Source organism: Daphnia pulex, chromosome 2 (assembly GCF_021134715.1).
Source record: "Daphnia pulex isolate KAP4 chromosome 2, ASM2113471v1".
NCBI lineage: Eukaryota > Metazoa > Arthropoda > Branchiopoda > Diplostraca > Daphniidae > Daphnia > Daphnia pulex.
The window spans coordinates 8,758,803-8,778,309 of record NC_060018.1 but is presented as its reverse complement, the minus strand read 5'-3'; the positions used below and the strand labels follow the sequence as shown (position 1 = coordinate 8,778,309).

At 41.6% G+C, this 19,507-nt stretch overlaps 2 long non-coding RNA genes and 11 other non-coding genes across 13 annotated transcripts; 1 reads left to right on the top strand and 12 right to left on the bottom strand.

The window, feature by feature from the left end:
* Positions 1–208: 208 nt before the first annotated feature.
* On the top strand, positions 209–516 carry LOC124208711. Its single transcript, XR_006880553.1, has 2 exons — positions 209–416; positions 485–516. It is a non-coding gene; the product is annotated as an uncharacterized LOC124208711 (long non-coding RNA).
* A 2,660-nt stretch (positions 517–3,176) lies between these two features.
* Trnam-cau lies at positions 3,177–3,248 on the bottom strand. Its single transcript has one exon. It is a non-coding gene; the product is annotated as a tRNA-Met (tRNA).
* A 262-nt stretch (positions 3,249–3,510) lies between these two features.
* On the bottom strand, positions 3,511–3,581 carry Trnas-gcu. The gene has a single exon. It is a non-coding gene; the product is annotated as a tRNA-Ser (tRNA).
* A 5,756-nt stretch (positions 3,582–9,337) lies between these two features.
* On the bottom strand, positions 9,338–9,879 carry LOC124204496. Its single transcript, XR_006878943.1, has 2 exons — positions 9,590–9,879; positions 9,338–9,523 (listed from the first exon to the last, which is right to left on the bottom strand). It is a non-coding gene; the product is annotated as an uncharacterized LOC124204496 (long non-coding RNA).
* Positions 9,880–10,566: 687 nt separating this feature from the next.
* Trnam-cau lies at positions 10,567–10,638 on the bottom strand. Its single transcript has one exon. It is a non-coding gene; the product is annotated as a tRNA-Met (tRNA).
* Positions 10,639–11,521: 883 nt separating this feature from the next.
* On the bottom strand, positions 11,522–11,593 carry Trnam-cau. Its single transcript has one exon. It is a non-coding gene; the product is annotated as a tRNA-Met (tRNA).
* Positions 11,594–12,475: 882 nt separating this feature from the next.
* Positions 12,476–12,547, bottom strand: Trnam-cau. Its single transcript has one exon. It is a non-coding gene; the product is annotated as a tRNA-Met (tRNA).
* A 405-nt stretch (positions 12,548–12,952) lies between these two features.
* Positions 12,953–13,024, bottom strand: Trnam-cau. Its single transcript has one exon. It is a non-coding gene; the product is annotated as a tRNA-Met (tRNA).
* Positions 13,025–13,428: 404 nt separating this feature from the next.
* Trnam-cau lies at positions 13,429–13,500 on the bottom strand. The gene has a single exon. It is a non-coding gene; the product is annotated as a tRNA-Met (tRNA).
* A 406-nt stretch (positions 13,501–13,906) lies between these two features.
* On the bottom strand, positions 13,907–13,978 carry Trnam-cau. The gene has a single exon. It is a non-coding gene; the product is annotated as a tRNA-Met (tRNA).
* A 399-nt stretch (positions 13,979–14,377) lies between these two features.
* On the bottom strand, positions 14,378–14,449 carry Trnam-cau. Its single transcript has one exon. It is a non-coding gene; the product is annotated as a tRNA-Met (tRNA).
* Positions 14,450–16,795: 2,346 nt separating this feature from the next.
* Trnam-cau lies at positions 16,796–16,867 on the bottom strand. Its single transcript has one exon. It is a non-coding gene; the product is annotated as a tRNA-Met (tRNA).
* Positions 16,868–18,708: 1,841 nt separating this feature from the next.
* Positions 18,709–18,780, bottom strand: Trnam-cau. The gene has a single exon. It is a non-coding gene; the product is annotated as a tRNA-Met (tRNA).
* Between the last annotated feature and the right edge of the window lie 727 nt (positions 18,781–19,507).

Here is a 19,507-nt window from a genome sequence, read left to right as displayed (position 1 = left end):
AACAAGTTTTTGTTTGTCCTGAATATGAGACAGAGTATCTGTTACCCATAACCGTAATAAATGATGGGATGTTTTTTTCGATAATCATTTCTGCACAAAGTTTTTCTCTCTTTGTTTTGAGTAACTCAAATATTGGAACTTCAAATTGAACACTTTTTATTTTTCCATATAGAGTTGATTTCATTTCGTTAAGATCAGTTTCGTCTGGCACATATTTTAATAGACCTTTTTCACAATGCGGAAAGTCGGGATTTTCCAATCCGGCAACGCCGTAATCGGCAATTTTAGTTCCCATTATTTTTTCCCTGTGTAAATTCCCATAAGGAATCGGGGTACCTTTAGTTTTAATTCATTTTTTAATTATTGGTTTCTTACAGCCAATTTATTTTTCATCGATCGTGTTCCCCGATAAATTGGTAACATTTTCATAAATGGTATATTTTACTCGCGGTTTATACTAATTATGTAATTCGAACTTTTTTAGGTTGTTTTGATTCTGGTATGTCAAAACAGACATGTTATGTGCTTGGCTGCGGGGTCAATCCATGCGAAATCGACCAAAGCGGGTTGCGACCAAGACGCCGATTTTGTTTAAAATTTTACCAGTTATAGGTCTATATGTTAAGTTTAATATGTGTAAAGGATTTTTGTTCATTAAATACAACAAAAGTTACGGAATATTTAATTTTTAATGTTTTTATTTTTCCGCGTTTTGCGCGTTTTCTTTTTTTCAGTTTTTTCACGGCCATTTTTCCTAGAGTACGCGTCATCAAATACCGCCAAGGGCATAAAAGGGGGAAAGTGATAGAAGGGTGCGTCCATTCAAAGATTAGCAATTTTTAGGATTGTTTCGTTTTTTCACGGCCATTTTTCCTAGAGTGCGCGTCATCAAATACCGCCAAGGGCATAAAAGGGGGAAAGTGATAGATGGACGCACCCTTCTATCACTTTCCCCCTTTTATGCCCTTGGCGGTATTTGATGACGCGCACTCTAGAAGCGCGAAAAATGGCCGTGAAAAGACGAAACAATCCTAAAAATTGCTAATCTTTGAATGGACACAGCATGATCAATTTAAAAAAAACCTCGGCAAATCTTTCAAGGAAGATAGTTGACGATATCAACTTTCATTTCGCATAATCGGATCTCTTAAATTCCAGGGGGGATTTTATTTCTATTGATTATGTCATTTATAACATTACTTAACATATCTCATCATTTTCTTCCATAGACACACATTCCACAAGACGTAGTTACTGATTTCATGAAAGATACAACTGTACCTGAGGGTACAATGCAGAACACGAATGATGAACACATCAACACATTGGTGAATCAAGTAACATTCCGAATCCATCTACCTGCAAAACAGGCATTGGTTCTTCGAATAAAAAGTATTGAAAAAGGAGAAATAATTACTAGTTGAAGCAGTGTCACGTCACGTCTTCAGTATTTTTATTAAAAACTTTATGTCATGTTTAATACAATGTTTCACTCGAAAAAAGAACTGTGAGTTTTCTTAAAATAATAACGAAATAAAGATAATGAATCAGGTAATATGGTGAAAAACGTCAGAGTATGGAACAAAATGTTGAAGAAATCACAGTTGAATGAGTACATTTTAAACTAGTTTACCCTAAATACTTTTAAGGGAATTTTTAAGTCCCTCTTTCGGATTAAACTTAACAATAGACAAAAATTAATGCGTAAATCAATTGAAAATTGAAGATGCCCTCATCAGGAACTGAATCAAAACAAACAACTTCAAGTCCTGATATTATAATAAGTAGTTAATGTTAAAATGTATTGATAAATATGAAAATGTTACCAATTCATCGGGGAACACAATCGATGAAAAATAAATTGGCTGTAAGAAACCAATAATTAAAAAATTAATTTAAACTAAAGGTACCCCGATTCTTTATGGGAATTTACATAGGGAAAAAATAATGGGAACTAAAATTGCCGATTACGGCGTTGCCGGATTGGAAAATCCCTACTTTCCACATTGTGAAAAAGGTCTATTGCACTTTCTTCCAAGGACTGCCAGCAATTGATACTGGTATGACATGTATTTTTCCATATTTCTCAAAAGGTATTCCATGGGAATGTCTTTTGAAGAAATTTTTGAAATGTTGCTGTTCTTTAAATTTTGCAACAACATTTTTCGTGTGAAAGTGGAAATCAATAACAGTAAGTTGGTCTTCAATAATTCCTAGCTTCATAAAAAATCTATGTATTTCGATTTCAAGAGGAAAGAATTCCAAGTCCTTGAAACTGAAAAACATAGTTCTTTCTCTTTTGCATTCCATTTTAAATAAATTAGACGACAAAAATTGTGCATATGCAGATTTTGTTTTGTTTTGTTTTGTTTTTGTTTTTTTTTGTGCAAAAAAACCCCACACGATTGACATGGTTTTTTATTAAAGTTACTTTTGATTAGATTCCTTAGTGATTCACGAGTTTTATGTTGCTTAGTTTTTATGTGATTATAAAATACTATTTCTGATATACCTACTCTTTAGCAGAAATATTTCTGAGATCTTACGTAACTAGTACTGCATCGACCGGGAATTGAACTCGGGCAGCAAACGTGGCAAGCAAGTATTCTAAAACTGTACCATCAATGCGAAATTGCTCAAAACTACTGTGCAAAAAGAAATTTTTAGAAAATACATTGCATCATCAAAAAAACATTTGTCTAGCAGAGTGTAGTTTCGATCTACGATCCTATGGGTTATGGCCCCAGCACGCTTCCGCTGCGCCGCTCTTCATATTTCTACTCTTTCAAAAATAGAGACTCATTCCAAAAAATTTGTACTTCTGTTGATCATTGGCGATTTCAATTTTCATAATTATCGCCTAAGATGTTAACCCACACGATTGACATGGTTTTTTATTAAAGTTACTTTTGATTAGATTCCTTAGTGACTCACGAGCTTTAAGTTGCTTTGTTTTTAGGTGATCTTCAAACACGAGAATCTGATCAAACTACTCTTTTACAGATATATTTCTGGGTTCTTACCAAACTAGTACTGCATCGACCGGGAATCGAACCCGGGCCGCCCACGTGGCAAGCGAGCATTCTACCACTGAACCATTGATGCGACATGTTTCAAGGCTACTGTGCACAAAGAAATTTTTAGAAAATACATTGCATCATCAAAAATTAATTGTCTAGCAGAGCGTAGTTTCGATCTACGGACCTCTGGGTTATGGGCCCAGCACGCTTCCGCTGCGCCACTCTGCTTATGTTTATTCTTTCAAAAATAGAAACTGATTCCAAAAAATTTGTACTTCTGTTGAACATTGGCGATTTCAATTTTCATAATTATCGCCTAAGATGTTAACCCACACGATTGACATGGTTTCTTATTAAAGTTACTTTTGATTAGATTCCTTAGTGACTCACGAGCTTTATGTTGCTTTGTTTTTAGGTGATCTTCAAACACGAGAGTCTGATCAAACTACTCTTTTGCAGAATTATTTCTGAGTTCTTACCAAACTATTACTCCATCGACCGGGAATCGAACCCGGGCTACCCACGTAGCAAGCGAGCATTCGACCACTGAACCATCGATGGGACCTGGCTCAATTCTACTGTGCACAAAGAAATTTTTAGAAAATACATTGCATCATCAAAAAAACATTTGTCTAGCAGAGCGTAGTTTCGATTTACGGACGTCTGGGTTATGGGCCCAGCACGCTTTCGCTGCGCCACTTTGTTTATGTTCATTTTTTAAAAAGAGAAACTGATTCCAAAAAATTTGTACTTCTGTTGAACATTGGCGATTTCAATTTTCATAATTATCGGCTAAGATGTTAGCCCACACGATTGACATGGTTTTTTATTAAAGTTACTTTTGATTAGATTCCTTAGTGACTCACGAGCTTTATGTTGCTTTGTTTTTAGGTGATCTTCAAATACGAGAATCTGACAAGCCCCTTTGTGGCACCCTCGAGATTTTAAAAGTCTCCTTTCGATTAGGAAATTTAAAAATTTAGTTTTCGTATTTATGACAAGCTCCTGCTATGACATCACTTAAGGTGACATGTAAATCGACTGGCAACTGTTGTCATCTTCAAGACAAAACTTTCTGAAAATGAAATGCGTCTGATGATGAATGTAATCTGCAAATAATTTTGTGGTTTAGTTTTCATCATACAGAAAGATTAATGTTACGTTCGACGAGACTTCGTAAGGAGAAACAAATGTATTCTAGGTCTCAAGAACTGCAAGTGCCTTGTACAAAGCGTAAACTGAAACTGAAGGGCTTCGATGGGCCGTCGTCTCACTCTCACCGCCGGAAGCCGCTTGCGCGCTCCCATCTAGCGGAGGGATACATAACAACCCTTTTCCAAGCGGCGACATCCACATAAATAACAAACGGACGGCGCCGCTTAACACACAAAATGGAATTAACGGGAAAAAAACTGATTGCATAATACGGGAACATAAATTAAAGGGAGCAGAAAAAACTTATTACACACTATGGGGGCGTAATATAGGCCTGTTGAGGCGGGGACTGTCCTACATGTCCATCATCAGCCGAGGCCGTCGAATCCTCCCGCTCCGTCGCGGTTGGGTCGGTACCGGAACGGGTTCCGGTCTTGTCTGGCTAGCTGCTGTTTCCGGTAATCCGTCGACGTTGCTGTCGGTTGGCGGCGTCGTTGCGTCTCCTTCGATGCCAGTAATCTGTTGCTCGTCCTTGTCGTCGGATAATAACGGGCGGAGGTGGCGTCGGTTTCGCCACAATACACTTCCGCTTGCAATTTTACTCGATATGACCGGTATTTCCCGATACTGACGATTTGACCAGCTCTATCCCATAGCAAGGAATGGGGATCTTGGATTCGTACGTGAGAGCCGATGGTCAGTGGTGAAAGCGGGCGTGCCCGTTCGTCGTAACGCTTTTTCACTCCGCCATCCAAGGCCTGTTGACGGTCTCGTGCGTTCATGATGTCCTTCCAGCGTGGAGCAAAAGAAGTGCGATGGGCTGGCAATATCGAACGTAGCTGGCTGCCGAACACCATCTCCGCCGGGGACATTCCGTTTTCGCGGGGCGTATTACGGAATTCAAGAAGACCTTGCATGAATGCGTCGGATGTGAGGTCTCCTGCGGGTGCGATTTTCAAAACGAGCCGCTTCATAGCGTCGACTGCCGCCTCTGCATGACCGTTGCTCTGCGCGTAGTATGGAGATGAATTTCCCCACACTACCCCCCATTTCTGTAGCGCTTGCTGGAATGCTCCGGCTCCAAACTGAGGGCCGCCGTCGGTGCGTATACGGATGGGCACCCCGAGATCGACAAAATTTTCTGTGATCGCTTGAATCAATTCTCTGGCTGAAGGGGCATGATACCATCGGTGGATCACCGGCCATCCGGATAGGCGGTCCGTGTACACGAGAACATGCAGTCGCCCGGATTCGAACAAATCCGCCGATACCTCCTCGAAGACGCGCTGAGGTAAAACGTCGCGTAGTAGGGGCTCTTGTTGTTGGGACGGCTGAAGTTCTTGACATACCTGGCAATTATCAACAAACGCGACGATGTCGTTGATCAGTCCTGGCCAGTATACGGTTTGGCGGGCCCGCCGCTTCATGCGGACGATCCCTTGGTGAGCCGCTTCATGCGGACGATCCCTTGGTGAGCCGCATGTAAATTTAGAAGGACGTCGCGTCGGTAACTTTGCGGGATAACAATCCGGCAGCCGAAGAGAACCAGTCCGTCGTCCACCGACAGCTCGTCCCGGATTTTCCAAAATTGATGAACGGCCGGCGCCATTAAATCCCGTCTAGTGGTGAATCCCGTTTCAATGGCCTTGATAAGAGCGGAATATGAAGCGTCTTTCGACGCAGCTATCTTGAGTTTTTCCAACACTGGGTCCACAAGATGATCTGGCTCATCCGGAATTTCCTCCTCGTCTGTGGACGGTGGTGCTGCCTCCTGGTGTGACTCCTTCACTGGCGTGGAGTTGATGTGGGCGTAGCGGACCGGCTTAGGATATTCGGCGTGTAGAATACCGAGGGATATGCAGTCATACCAAGAGATTAATAGGCCCGATATTTCTGGACTGATGACTATGGTAAGAGTGGTGGTAGTGCCTTCATATTCCGTCACAATGGTGACCTGCCCGATCACAAGTAGTGGCGTTGTTTTATCGGCCATTACCAAATCGAATGATGATGTGTCTAAGTCCTTCTCTGTCATGCCAATAGCCGTTAAAATATCTAGGCCGCCGACAGACACTTCCGCTCCGCCATCCGGTATGACTTTGTTGATGGTCGAAAGGAACTGGCCTTTGTCGTCTAAGACGCGGAGAGAAACGGTGGGTGCCCGCCGCCATCGACGAGGATTCCGGATCGATCCGACAACGATTCGGCCGATTTTTCCTTTCGTGCGTGGTCCAGATGGGAATCCGCCCGTGCTGCTACCACCGGAACCAGGTTGCGCCCCCTCACTCTTGCCGGTGCCGCCTCCACTCTGGCCTGTATGACTACTTCTCCGGGGTTTTGGACAGCGCGGGGAAAAATGATTACTTCCTCCGCAATTATGACATGTTTTTCCGGTAGCCGGACAAGCTTCTCCGGGGCGATGAATGTTGCGACCGCATGAGCCACACGATGCTGCATTTGCGTCGTTACGCTGGTGTGGACGCACGTGGTTGATTGACGACTGATTGCTTAACGCACGTTCATTCATCCTCGCCGCTTCCTCGCTCCTACACATATTGATCGCCTGTTGAGCTGAAGGGAATGGTGTAAGTGCTAGAAGTTTCCTTTTCGTTTCTGTGTCGCGGATTCCCGCCATAATCCGGGTGGCCACTCGAGCGTCGACACAAGTTGCGCAGAGATCTGCTGCATCTGCCAACCTCCGCAGCCGGATGTAAAAATCTTCAAAAGATTCCGTGTTGGATTGGTGGCATTCTTCGAATGCCACTCTATCGAGGGCAATGTTTCGTTTGGCCCGCACGTAGTCTGCGATTTGGTCTAAAATTTCATCGGGTGTTAGTAGCGTCGTGGGTAAAATATTCAGAGCCACCTCCACCACTTGCTGCATGGATGGATCCAAAGCCATTCGTAGAGCCGCCGTCTGTTCATTAGCCGGGTACGTCGCTAATGGGTTTAATTGGCAAAAATCGTTCCATCGGTTACGCCACGTCCGTAATTGAGGTAGCTGTACATCGCCCTGCAATTTCTCCATGCCCGATGGATCAATTCGTCGTCGTTGATTAGCCGCGATTGGTGGAACGACTAATCCACCTCCGCCGCCACCACCCACGCCACCTCCGCCGCCGCCACCGCCGCCACCTCCGCCGCCGCCACCGCCGCCGCCACCGGGAGGTGGTGGGGCGCCGATCAGAGCCGCCAATTGTTGCGTGATATTTGCCAGCTGCGTCGTCATATTGGTTTGGCCCGCTTCCATAAGGTCGATTCGGTTGCCCACTGCCGTCACCGCGTCGAGAGCATCCTGTGCGGTCGCCATTGTGCGGCCGGAACGAACGCGAGGGGGTCGGGAAGAGCTACGATGACGTGGTTGGCGCTTGCGCAAATGATACTCGTGATTCATGCACGATTGTCGGACGGTATGGGACCAATGATTGATGACGCGGAGATAGAGATGAGTTGACGGAAGAACGGGTATATTGAAATAGACACAACGAGTAACACATTACACTATAGACTGAGCGTAACACTCCGACCGAATGGCCCCAGTGGGCTCACGACCAGGAGATGTGTAAATTATTCGTTGACTATGGACTCTTCGTCAATTTCGAGTTGCAGGACGTCTTCGGCCGGCTCTTCTTCTGGGTGGATGGATGGGATGCGTCTGGCCGTGGCTAGGCTATGTGCGACTGCACCAGCGTCGTGAGCGAAAGTTGTTAGTCCTGGGCGCTGTGCAGTAGGCTCATCCGCCCGTAGAGGAGGGGGCGGCACGGAATCAGTGACCAGCTGGGGTTGGTATTCCGGACTGACGTATGGTACAACTGGTGGAGCCTCGGTCTCTCGGGGCGTGGGTGGGACGGCCTGGCGAAATGCCACTCGCCGATACGGTTCCTGATGCGCGACCCGTCTGCGTTGTCTTGCTAACTCTCGTTCGATTGTTGCAGCTAGCTGTCTCTCCTCCAGCATGGAGCGTCGTAGCTCTCGGCTCAACTCGCTGTTGCGACTGCGGGGCATGGAATCAGAGACACGATCTGCCAACGAATTAGTGAGCGGCCCACAATATTCCGGACGAAATGGCTCAAAGAGCTACGACCATGAACATTAAATCGGGACCGGCATCAATGAGACTGTAAAGCGGGTCCAGCTAAATGTGAGCCCGTGGGGAAACAAAATTAGCCAACGATCAATGAATGGCCCACAATATTCCGGACGAAATGGCTCAAAGAGCTACGACCATGAATATTTTAATCGGGACCAGCGCTAATTAGACTTGTGTGTCTGACGTGATTATGATCTTGTAAGCCAACAAAATTATCCAACAATCCCTTAGTGGTCCACAATATTCCGGACGAAATGGCTCAAAGAGCTACGACCATGAATATTAAATCGGGACCGGCATCAATGAGACTGTAAAGCGGGGCCAACTAAATGTGAGCCCGTGGGGAAACAAAATTAGCCAACGATCAATGAATGGCCCACAATATTCCGGACGAAATGGCTCAAAGAGCTACGACCATGAATATTTTAATCGGGACCAGCGCCAATTAGACTTGTGTGTCTGACGTGATTATGATCTCGTAATTCAACAAAATTATCCAACAATCACCTAGTGGTCCACAATATTCCGGACGAAATGGCTCAAAGAGCTACGACCATGAATATTAAATTCGGGACCACCTCCACTTGATATGTGAATCAGTAAATATGCAATGATGGACCGAAAGGCGAATGTCTCTGTCCTACAATGGCTAAGATGGCGGCGCCACGCGAGAAATCTAGCCAGAACAAAGGAGACAAAATGGCGGCTCCCACACAGCTAGGCGAGAAACGAATCAAGTGAATTTTGGCGTTAAATTAAAGCCACACTGGGGGAATTCGCACAGAACTTTTCGAGTCGAGGGTTTTAAAAGGCAAGTTTGACCAACTGCGCCATGTTACGTTCGACGAGACTTCGTAAGGAGAAACAAATGTATTCTAGGTCTCAAAAACTGCAAGTGCCTTGTACAAAGCGTAAACTGAAACTGAAGGGCTTCGATGGGCCGTCGTCTCACTCTCACCGCCGGAAGCCGCTTGCGCGCTCCCATCTAGCGGAGGGATACATAACAATTAATGAATAATCAATACAACCTGTCAATTCTATTTTCCACAGCTGCAGCTTTCATTTGTCTTCATTACAAAATTTCAACCCTTAAATCATGCATGCCTTTTAAATGAGGGAAATTTGTTTTGCATCCGAATAAAGTCTGGTATGCAATGATATCACTTAAGGTGACATGTAAACAGTAAATCAATTTCCAACTTGTCATGTTTACGATAAAATTTTCTGAAATGGAGGTATGTCTGATGATAAATGTAATCTGCAAGTAATTGTGTTGATTAGTGTTCATCACACAGAAAGATAAGTGAAAAAAATGAACACATACTCTCAATTCCCTTTTTTTGAACGTTTTCCAGTTGATTCAGCACCTACATGTGAACCCTCTGCCAATGTGGTACAGATTTGATAGGTAAAGGAACCATCAGTTGTGACACAAGAGGCATTTTTTTCTTTCCTATTATAATGCTGCAATAGTTAAAATTTTAAATATAAACACAGTGCTTCACAAGATGAAATCAATCACAAACATTCAAACGATCAAATTTAAATACCCACAGTAGGCCATGCCACATTCCACAAGCAGACTGGCTGTTGCAAATTGACGTCGTCTGCTAGTCAGCACACAATCAACTAAAAGTCAATCTGTGTATCTTTTTCTTGGTCAAATATCTCGCGAACCACAAATAACACAACGTAAATTTAGTCTTTTCCGTTAAATGAAAGGTTCATCTTTCAATTAGAGGTGGTTGCATCCTCTAATTTTAGAAGACATTTTTTTCCTATATTTTAGAAGTTTCCCCTTTTTTCCCCTTTTTGCTCCCAATCTCTCGTTAACTTCGTTGATACTTAAAAAATTTAGTCATTACCTGTGTAAAAAGTCATTCTACATCGAATGGGATTAGTTGCGTCGCGATCGGAGCAGCATGAACGCGTCACGGTCCCGAAAACCCCTTCGACCAATCACGAATTGCCCCAATTCCCCAGGGACCTCTCATGGTTAATGGTATTTAGAGGGCTGTCGGAACTTTTGTTTCTTCAAATCTCTCACCCTTAAAAGGCGGTGAGCCTTTGGCTTTTTAAAATAAGAATTTTAAAAATCTCTCAGGGATCAAACTACTCTTTTACAGATATATTTCTGAGTTCTTACCAAACTAGTAATGCATCGACCGGGAATCGAACCCGGGCCGCCCACGTGGCAAGCGAGCATTCTACCACTGAACCATCGATGCGACATTGCTCAAGTCTACTGTGCACAAAGAAATTTTTAGAAAATACATTGCATCATCAAAAAAAACATTTGTCTAGCAGAGCGTAGTTTCGATCTACGGACCTCTGGGTTATGGGCCCAGCACGCTTCCGCTGCGCCACTCTGCTCATATATATGCTTTCAAAAATAGAAACTGATTCCAAAAAAAATGTACTTCTGTTGAACATTGGCGATTTCAATTTTCATAATTATCGCCTAAGATGTTAACCCACACGATTGACATGGTTTTTTTATTAAAGTTACTTATGATTAGATTCCTTAGTGACTCACGAGCTTTATGTTGCTTTGTTTTTAGGTAATCTTCAAACACAAGAATCTGATCAAACTACTCTTTTTCAGGAATATTTCTGAGTTCTTACCAAACTAGTACTGTATCGACCGGGAAACGAACCCGGGCCGCCCACGTGGCAAGCGAGCATTCTACCACTTAACCATCGATGCGACTTTGCTCAAGTCTACTGTGCACAAAGAAATTTTTAGAAAATACATTGCATCATCAAAAAAACATTTGTCTAGCAGAGCGTAGTTTCGATCTACGGACCTCTGGGTTATGGGCCCAGCACGCTTCCGCTGCGCCACTCTGGTCATATTTATTCTTTCAAAAATAGAAACTGATTCCAAAAAATTTGTACTTCTGTTGAACATTGGCGATTTCAATTTTCATAATTATCACCTCAGATGTTAACCCACACGATTGACATGGTTTTTTATTAAAGTTACTTTTGATTTGATTCCTTAGTGACTCACGAGCTTTATGTCGCTTTGTTTTTAGGTGATCTTCACACATGAGAATCTTATAAAACTATTCTTTTACAGATATATTTCTGAGTTCTTACCAAACTAGTACTGCATCGACCGGGAATCGAACCCGGGCCGCCCACGTGGCAAGCGAGCATTCTACCACTGAACCATCGATGCGACATTGTTCAAGTCTACTGTGCACAAAGAAATTTTTAGAAAATACATTGCATCATCAAAAAAACATTTGTCTAGCAGAGCGTAGTTTCGATCTACGGACCTCTGGGTTATGGGCCCAGCACGCTTCCGCTGCGCCACTCTGCTTATGTTTATTCTTTCAAAAATAGAAACTGATTCCAAAAAATGTGTACTTCTGTTGAACATTGGCGATTTCAATTTTCATAATTATCGCCTAAGATGTTAACCCACGCGATTGACATGGTTTTTTATTAAAGTTACTTTTGATTTGATACCTTAGTGACTCACGAGCTTTATGTCGCTTTGTTTTTAGGTGATCTTCACACACGAGAATCTTATAAAACTACTCTTTTACAGATATATTTCTGAGTTCTTACCAAACTAGTACTGCATCGACCGGGAATCGAACCCGGGCCGCCCACGTGGCAAGCGAGCATTCTACCACTGAACCATCGATGCGACATTGCTCCAGTCTACTGTGCACAAAGAAATTTTTAGAAAATACATTGCATCATCAAAAAAACATTTGTCTAGCAGAGCGTAGTTTCGATCTACGGACCTCTGGGTTATGGGCCCAGCAGGCTTCCGCTGCGCCACTCTGCTTATGTTTATTCTTTCAAAAATAGAAACTGATTCCAAAAAATTTGTACTTCTGTTGAACATTGGCGATTTCAATTTTCATAATTATCGCCTAAGATGTTAACCCACGCGATTGACATGGTTTTTTATTAAAGTTACTTTTGATTTGATTCCTTAGTGACTCACGAGCTTTATTTCGCTTTGTTTTTAGGTGATCTTCACACACGAGAATCTTATAAAACTGCTCATTTACAGATATATTTTTGAGTTCTTACCAAACTAGTACTGCATCGACCGGGAATCGAACCCGGGCCGCCCACGTGGCAAGCGAGCATTCTACCACTGAACCATCGATGCGACATTGTTCAAGTCTACTGTGCACAAGGAAATTTTTAGAAAATACATTGCATCATCAAAAAAACATTTGTCTAGCAGAGCGTAGTTTCGATCTACGGACCTCTGGGTTATGGGCCCAGCACGCTTCCGCTGCGCCACTCTGCTTATATTTATTCTTTCAAAAATAGAAACTGATTCCAAAAAATTTGTACTTCTGTTGAACATTGGCGATTTCAATTTTCATAATTATCGCCTAAGATGTTAACCCACACGATTGACATGGTTTTTTATTAAAGTTACTTTTAATTTGATTCCTTAGTGACTCACGAGCTTTATTTCGCTTTGTTTTTAGGTGATCTTCACACACGAGAATCTTATAAAACTACTCTTTTACAGATATATTTCTGAGTTCTTACCAAACTAATACTGCATCAACCGGGAATCGAACCCAGGCCGCCCACGTGGCAAGCGAGCATTCTACCACTGAACCATCGATGCGACATTGCTCAAGTCTACTGTGCACAAAGAAATTTTTAGAAAATACATTGCATCATCAAAAAAACATTTGTCTAGCAGAGCGTAGTTTCGATCTACGGACCTCTGGGTTATGGGCCCAGCACGCTTCCGCTGCGCCACTCTGCTTATGTTTATTCTTTCAAAAATAGAAACCGATTCCAAAAAATTTGTACTTCTGTTGAACATTGGCGATTTCAATTTTCATAATTATCGCCTAAGATGTTAACACACACGATTGACATGGTTTTTTTAAATGTTACTTTTGATTTGATTCCTTAGTGAATCACGAGCTTTATTTCGCTTTGTTTTTAGGTGATCTTCACACACGAGAATCTTATAAAACTGCTCATTTACAGATATATTTTTGAGTTCTTACCAAACTAGTACTGCATCGACCGGGAATCGAACCCGGGCCGCCCACGTGGCAAGCGAGCATTCTACCACTGAACCATCGATGCGACATTGTTCAAGTCTACTGTGCACAAGGAAATTTTTAGAAAATACATTGCATCATCAAAAAAACATTTGTCTAGCAGAGCGTAGTTTCGATCTACGGACCTCTGGGTTATGGGCCCAGCACGCTTCCGCTGCGCCACTCTGCTTATATTTATTCTTTCAAAAATAGAAACTGATTCCAAAAAATTTGTACTTCTGTTGAACATTGGCGATTTCAATTTTCATAATTATCGCCTAAGATGTTAACCCACACGATTGACATGGTTTTTTATTAAAGTTACTTTTAATTTGATTCCTTAGTGACTCACGAGCTTTATTTCGCTTTGTTTTTAGGTGATCTTCACACACGAGAATCTTATAAAACTACTCTTTTACAGATATATTTCTGAGTTCTTACCAAACTAATACTGCATCAACCGGGAATCGAACCCAGGCCGCCCACGTGGCAAGCGAGCATTCTACCACTGAACCATCGATGCGACATTGCTCAAGTCTACTGTGCACAAAGAAATTTTTAGAAAATACATTGCATCATCAAAAAAAACATTTGTCTAGCAGAGCGTAGTTTCGATCTACGGACCTCTGGGTTATGGGCCCAGCACGCTTCCGCTGCGCCACTCTGCTTATGTTTATTCTTTCAAAAATAGAAACCGATTCCAAAAAATTTGTACTTCTGTTGAACATTGGCGATTTCAATTTTCATAATTATCGCCTAAGATGTTAACACACACGATTGACATGGTTTTTTTAAATGTTACTTTTGATTTGATTCCTTAGTGAATCACGAGCTTTATTTCGCTTTGTTGGTAGGTGATCTTCACACACGAGAATCTTATAAAACTACTCTTTTACAGATATATTTCTGAGTACCAAAATAGTACTGCATCGACCGGGAATCGAACCCGGGCCGCCCACGTGGCAAGCGAGCATTCTACCACTGAACCATTGATGCGACATGTTTCAAGGCTACTGTGCACAAAGAAATTTTTAGAAAATACATTGCATCATCAAAAATTAATTGTCTAGCAGAGCGTAGTTTCGATCTACGGACCTCTGGGTTATGGGCCCAGCACGCTTCCGCTGCGCCACTCTGCTTATGTTTATTCTTTCAAAAATAGAAACTGATTCCAAAAAATTTGTACTTCTGTTGAACATTGGCGATTTCAATTTTCATAATTATCGCCTAAGATGTTAACCCACACGATTGACATGGTTTTTTATTAAAGTTACTTTTAACAAGCAATCCACCACTCAAGTGCACCAGATCCATGGACCCCACTTTTTTTCCCCATTCCGCTATAGGACCTAAAAATCTGAAATAATTCAGGCATATCCAGTTTTTTACTCCGGATTCACCTGCTGTTGCAGAATTTCAATATTCTTTGCCGTTCAGGAGATATTTAATGTTAAAGTTTGGGTTTTTTCAAATTTTAACAATTTTGGGGGGTCTTTGGTATCGCTTTATGGGTAAATGCTAACCTTTAAAAAAAAACAAATTCTCCCAAAAGTTTGCTCGTCCATCCCTCAATACGAATCCAAAAGGAATTTACATTCTAGATTAGATTGGCCGAGTTATTCCCAATCTAGTAAAGTGTAATTTTTACAAGTTTCCCACCCAGCCCAGTCGCCATTTTTTATCACTCTCCCTCGCGTTCCTGGCGGATGACAGCCGAAGCTAGGCTTTCCTGGCCTTCACTTTAGACCGGGGGACATACTGTAGGCCCTTTCATATAGTCTAGTGGCCGGCAATATGAAGCCCGAGGTGCAGAGAACTCGTATGCTTCGGCTGTCATCCACCAGGAACGCGAGGGAGAGTGATAAAAAATGGCGACTAGGCTGGGTGGAAAACTTGTAAAAATTACACTTTACTAGATTGGGAATAACTCGGCCAATCTAATCTAGAATGTAAATTCCTTTTGGATTCGTATTGAGGGATGGACGAGCAAACTTTTGGGAGAATTTGTTTTTTTTTAAAGGTTAGCATTTACCCATAAAGCGATACCAAAGACCCCCCAAAATTGTTAAAATTTGAAAAAACCCAAACTTTAACATTAAATATCTCCTGAACGGCAAAGAATATTTAAATTCTGCAACAGCAGGTGAATCCGGAGTAAAAAACTGGATATGCCTGAATTATTTCAGATTTTTAGGTCCTATAGCGGAATGGGGAAAAAAAGTGGGGTCCATGGATCTGGTGCACTTGAGTGGTGGATTGCTTGTTAATTTGATTCCTTAGTGACTCACGAGCTTTATGTCGCTTTGTTTTTAGGTGATCTTCACACACGAGAATCTTATAAAACTACTCTTTTACAGATATATTTCTGAGTTCTTACCAAACTAGTACTGCATCTACCGGGAATCGAAACCGGGCCGCCCACGTGGCAAGCGAGCATTCTACCACTGAACCATCGATGAAACATTGTTCAAGTCTACTGTGCACAAAGAAATTTTTAGAAAATACATTGCATCATCAAAAAAACATTTGTCTAGCAGAGCGTAGTTTCGATCTACGGACCTCTGGGTTATGGGCCCAGCACGCTTCCGCTGCGCCACTCTTCTTATGATTAATCTTTCAAAAATAGAAACTGATTCCAAAAAATTTGTACTTCTGTTGAACATTGGCGATTTAAATTTTCATAATTATCGCCTAAGATGTTAACCCACGCGATTGACATGTTTTGTTATTAAAGTTACTTTTGATTTGATTCCTTAGTGACTCACGAGCTTTATTTCGCTTTGTTTTTAGGTGATCTTCACACACGAGAATCTGATAAAACTACTCTTTTACAGATATATTTCTGAGTTCTTACCAAACTAGTACTGCATCGACCGGGAAACGAACCCGGGCCGCCCACGTGGCAAACGACCATTCTACCACTGAACCATCGATGCGACATTGTTCAAGTCTACTGTGCACAAAGCAATTTTTAGAAAATACATTGCATCATCAAAAAAACATTTGTCTAGCAGAGCGTAGTTTCGATCTACGGACCTCTGGGTTATTGGCCCAGCACGATTCCGCTGCGCCACTCTGCTTATGATTACTCTTTAAAAAATAGAAACTGATTCCAAAAAATGTGTACTTCTGTTGAACATTGGCGATTTCAATTTTCATAATTATCGCCTAAGATGTTAACCCACGCGATTGACATGGTTTTTTATTAAAGTTACTTTTGATTTGATTCCTTAGTGACTCACGAGCTTTATTTCGCTTTGTTTTTAGGTGATCTTCACACACGAGAATCTTATAAAACTGCTCATTTACAGATATATTTTTGAGTTCTTACCAAACTAGTACGGCATCGACCGGGAATCGAAACCGGGCCGCCCACGTGGCAAGCGAGCATTCTACCACTGAACCATCGATGCGACATTGCTCAAGTCTACTGTGCACAAAGCAATTTTTAGAAAATACATTGCATCATAAAAAAAACATTTGTCTAGCAGAGCGTAGTTTCGATCTACGGACCTCTGGGTTATGGGCCCAGCACGCTTCCGCTGCGCCACTCTGCTTATGTTTATTCTTTCAAAAATAGAAACTGATTCCAAAAAATGTGTACTTCTGTTGAACATTGGCGATTTAAATTTTCATAATTATCGCCTTAGATGTTAAACCCACACGATTGACATGGTTTTTTATTAAAGTTACTTTTGACTAGATTCCTTAGTGACTCACGAGCTTTATGTTGCTTTGTTTTTAGATGATCTTCAAATACGAGAATCTGATCAAACTACTCTTTTGCAGAAATATTTCTGAGTTCTTACCAAACTAGTACTGCATCGACCGGAAATCGAACCCGGGCCGCCCACGTGGCAAACGAGCATTCTACCACTGAACCATCGATGCGACATTGTTCAAGTCTACTGTGCACAAAGAAATTTTTAGAAAATACATTGCATCATCAAAAAAACATTTGTCTAACAGAACGTAGTTTCGATCTACGGACCTCTGGGTTATGGGCCCAGCACGCTTCCGCTGCGCCACTCTGCTTATGTTTAGTCTTTCAAAAATAGAAACTGATTCCAAAAAATGTGTACTTCTGTTGAACATTGGCGATTTAAATTTTCATAATTATCGCCTAAGATGTTAAACCCACACGATTGACATGGGTTTTTATTAAAGTTACTTTTGACTAGATTCCTTAGTGACTCACGAGCTTTATGTTGCTTTGTTTTTAGATGATCTTCAAATACGAGAATCTGATCAAACTACTCTTTTGCAGAAATATTTCTGAGTTCTTACCAAACTAGTACTGCATCGACCGGAAAACGAACCCGGGCCGCCCACGTGGCAAACGAGCATTCTACCACTGAACCATCGATGCGACATTGTTCAAGTCTACTGTGCACAAAGAAATTTTTAGAAAATACATTGCATCATAAAAAAAAACATTTGTCTAACAGAACGTAGTTTCGATCTACGGACCTCTGGGTTATGGGCCCAGCACGCTTCCGCTGCGCCACTCTGCTTATGTTTATTCTTTCAAAAATAGAAACTGATTCCAAAAAATGTGTACTTCTGTTGAACATTGGCGATTTCAATTTTCATAATTATCGCCTAAGATGTTAAACCCACACGATTGACATGTTTTTTTATTAAAGTTACTTTTGACTTGATTCCTTAGTGACTCACGAGCTTTATGTTGCTTTGTTTTTAGATGATCTTCAAATACGAGAATCTGATCAAACTACTCTTTTGCAGAAATATTTCTGAGTTCTTACCAAACTAGTACTGCATCGACCGGAAAACGAACCCGGGCCGCCCACGTGGCAAACGAGCATTCTACCACTGAACCATCGATGCGGCATTGTTCAAGTCTACTGTGCACAAAGCAATTTTTAGAAAATACATTGCATCATCAAAAAAACATTTGTCTAATAGAACGTAGTTTCGATCTACGGACCTCTGGGTTATGGGCCCAGCACGCTTCCGCTGCGCCACTCTGCTTAGGCTTTTTCTTTCAAAAATAGAAACTGATTCCAAAAAATTTGTACTTCTGTTGAACATTGGCGATTTCAATTTTCATAATTATCGCCTAAAATGTTATACCCACACGATTGACATGGTTTTTTATTAAAGTTACTTTTGACTAGATTCCTTAGTGACTCACGAGCTTTATGTTGCTTTGTTTTTAGATGATCTTCAAATACGAGAATCTGATCAAACTACTCTTTTGCAGAAATATTTCTGAGTTCTTACCAAACTAGTACTGCATCGACCGGGAATCGAACCCGGGCCGCCCACGTGGCAAGCGAGCATTCTACCACTGAACCATCGATGCGACATTGTTCACGTCTATTGTGCACAAAGAAATTTTTAGAAAATACATTGCAACATCAAAAAAACATTTGTCTAGCAGAGCGTAGTTTCGATCTACGGACCTCTGGGTTATGGGCCCAGCACGCTTCCGCTGCGCCACTCTGCTTATGTTTATTCTTTCAAAAATAGAAACTAATTCCAAAAAATTTGTTCTTCTGTTGAACATTGGCGAATTCAATTTTCATAATTATCGCCTAAGATGTTAACCCACACGATTGACATGGTTTTTTATTAAAGTTACTTATGATTAGATTCCTTAGTTACTCACGAGCTTTATGTTTCGTTTTTAGGTGATCTTCAAACACGAGAATCTGATCAAACTACTCTTTTACAGATATATTTCTGATTTCTTACCAAACTAGTACTGCATCGACCGGGAATCGAACCCGTGGCAAGCGAGCATTCTACCACTGAACCATCGATGCAACTTTGCTCAAGTCTACTGTGCACAAAGAAATTTTTAGAAAATACATTGCATCATCAAAAAAACATTTGTCTAGCAGAGCGTAGTTTCGATCTACGGACCTCTGGGTCATGGGCCCAGCACGCTTCCGCTGCGCCACTCTGCTTATGTTTATTCTTTCAAAAATAGAAACTGATTCCAAAAAATTTGTACTTCTGTTGAACATTGGCGATTTCAATTTTCATAATTATCGCCTAAGATGTTAACCCACACGATTGCCATGGTTTTTTATTAAAGTTACTTTTGATTTGATTCCTTAGTGCCTCACTAGCTTTATGTCGCTTTGTTTTTAGGTGATCTTCACACACGAGAATCTTATAAAACTACTCTTTTACAGATATATTGCTGAGTTCTTACCAAACTAGTACTG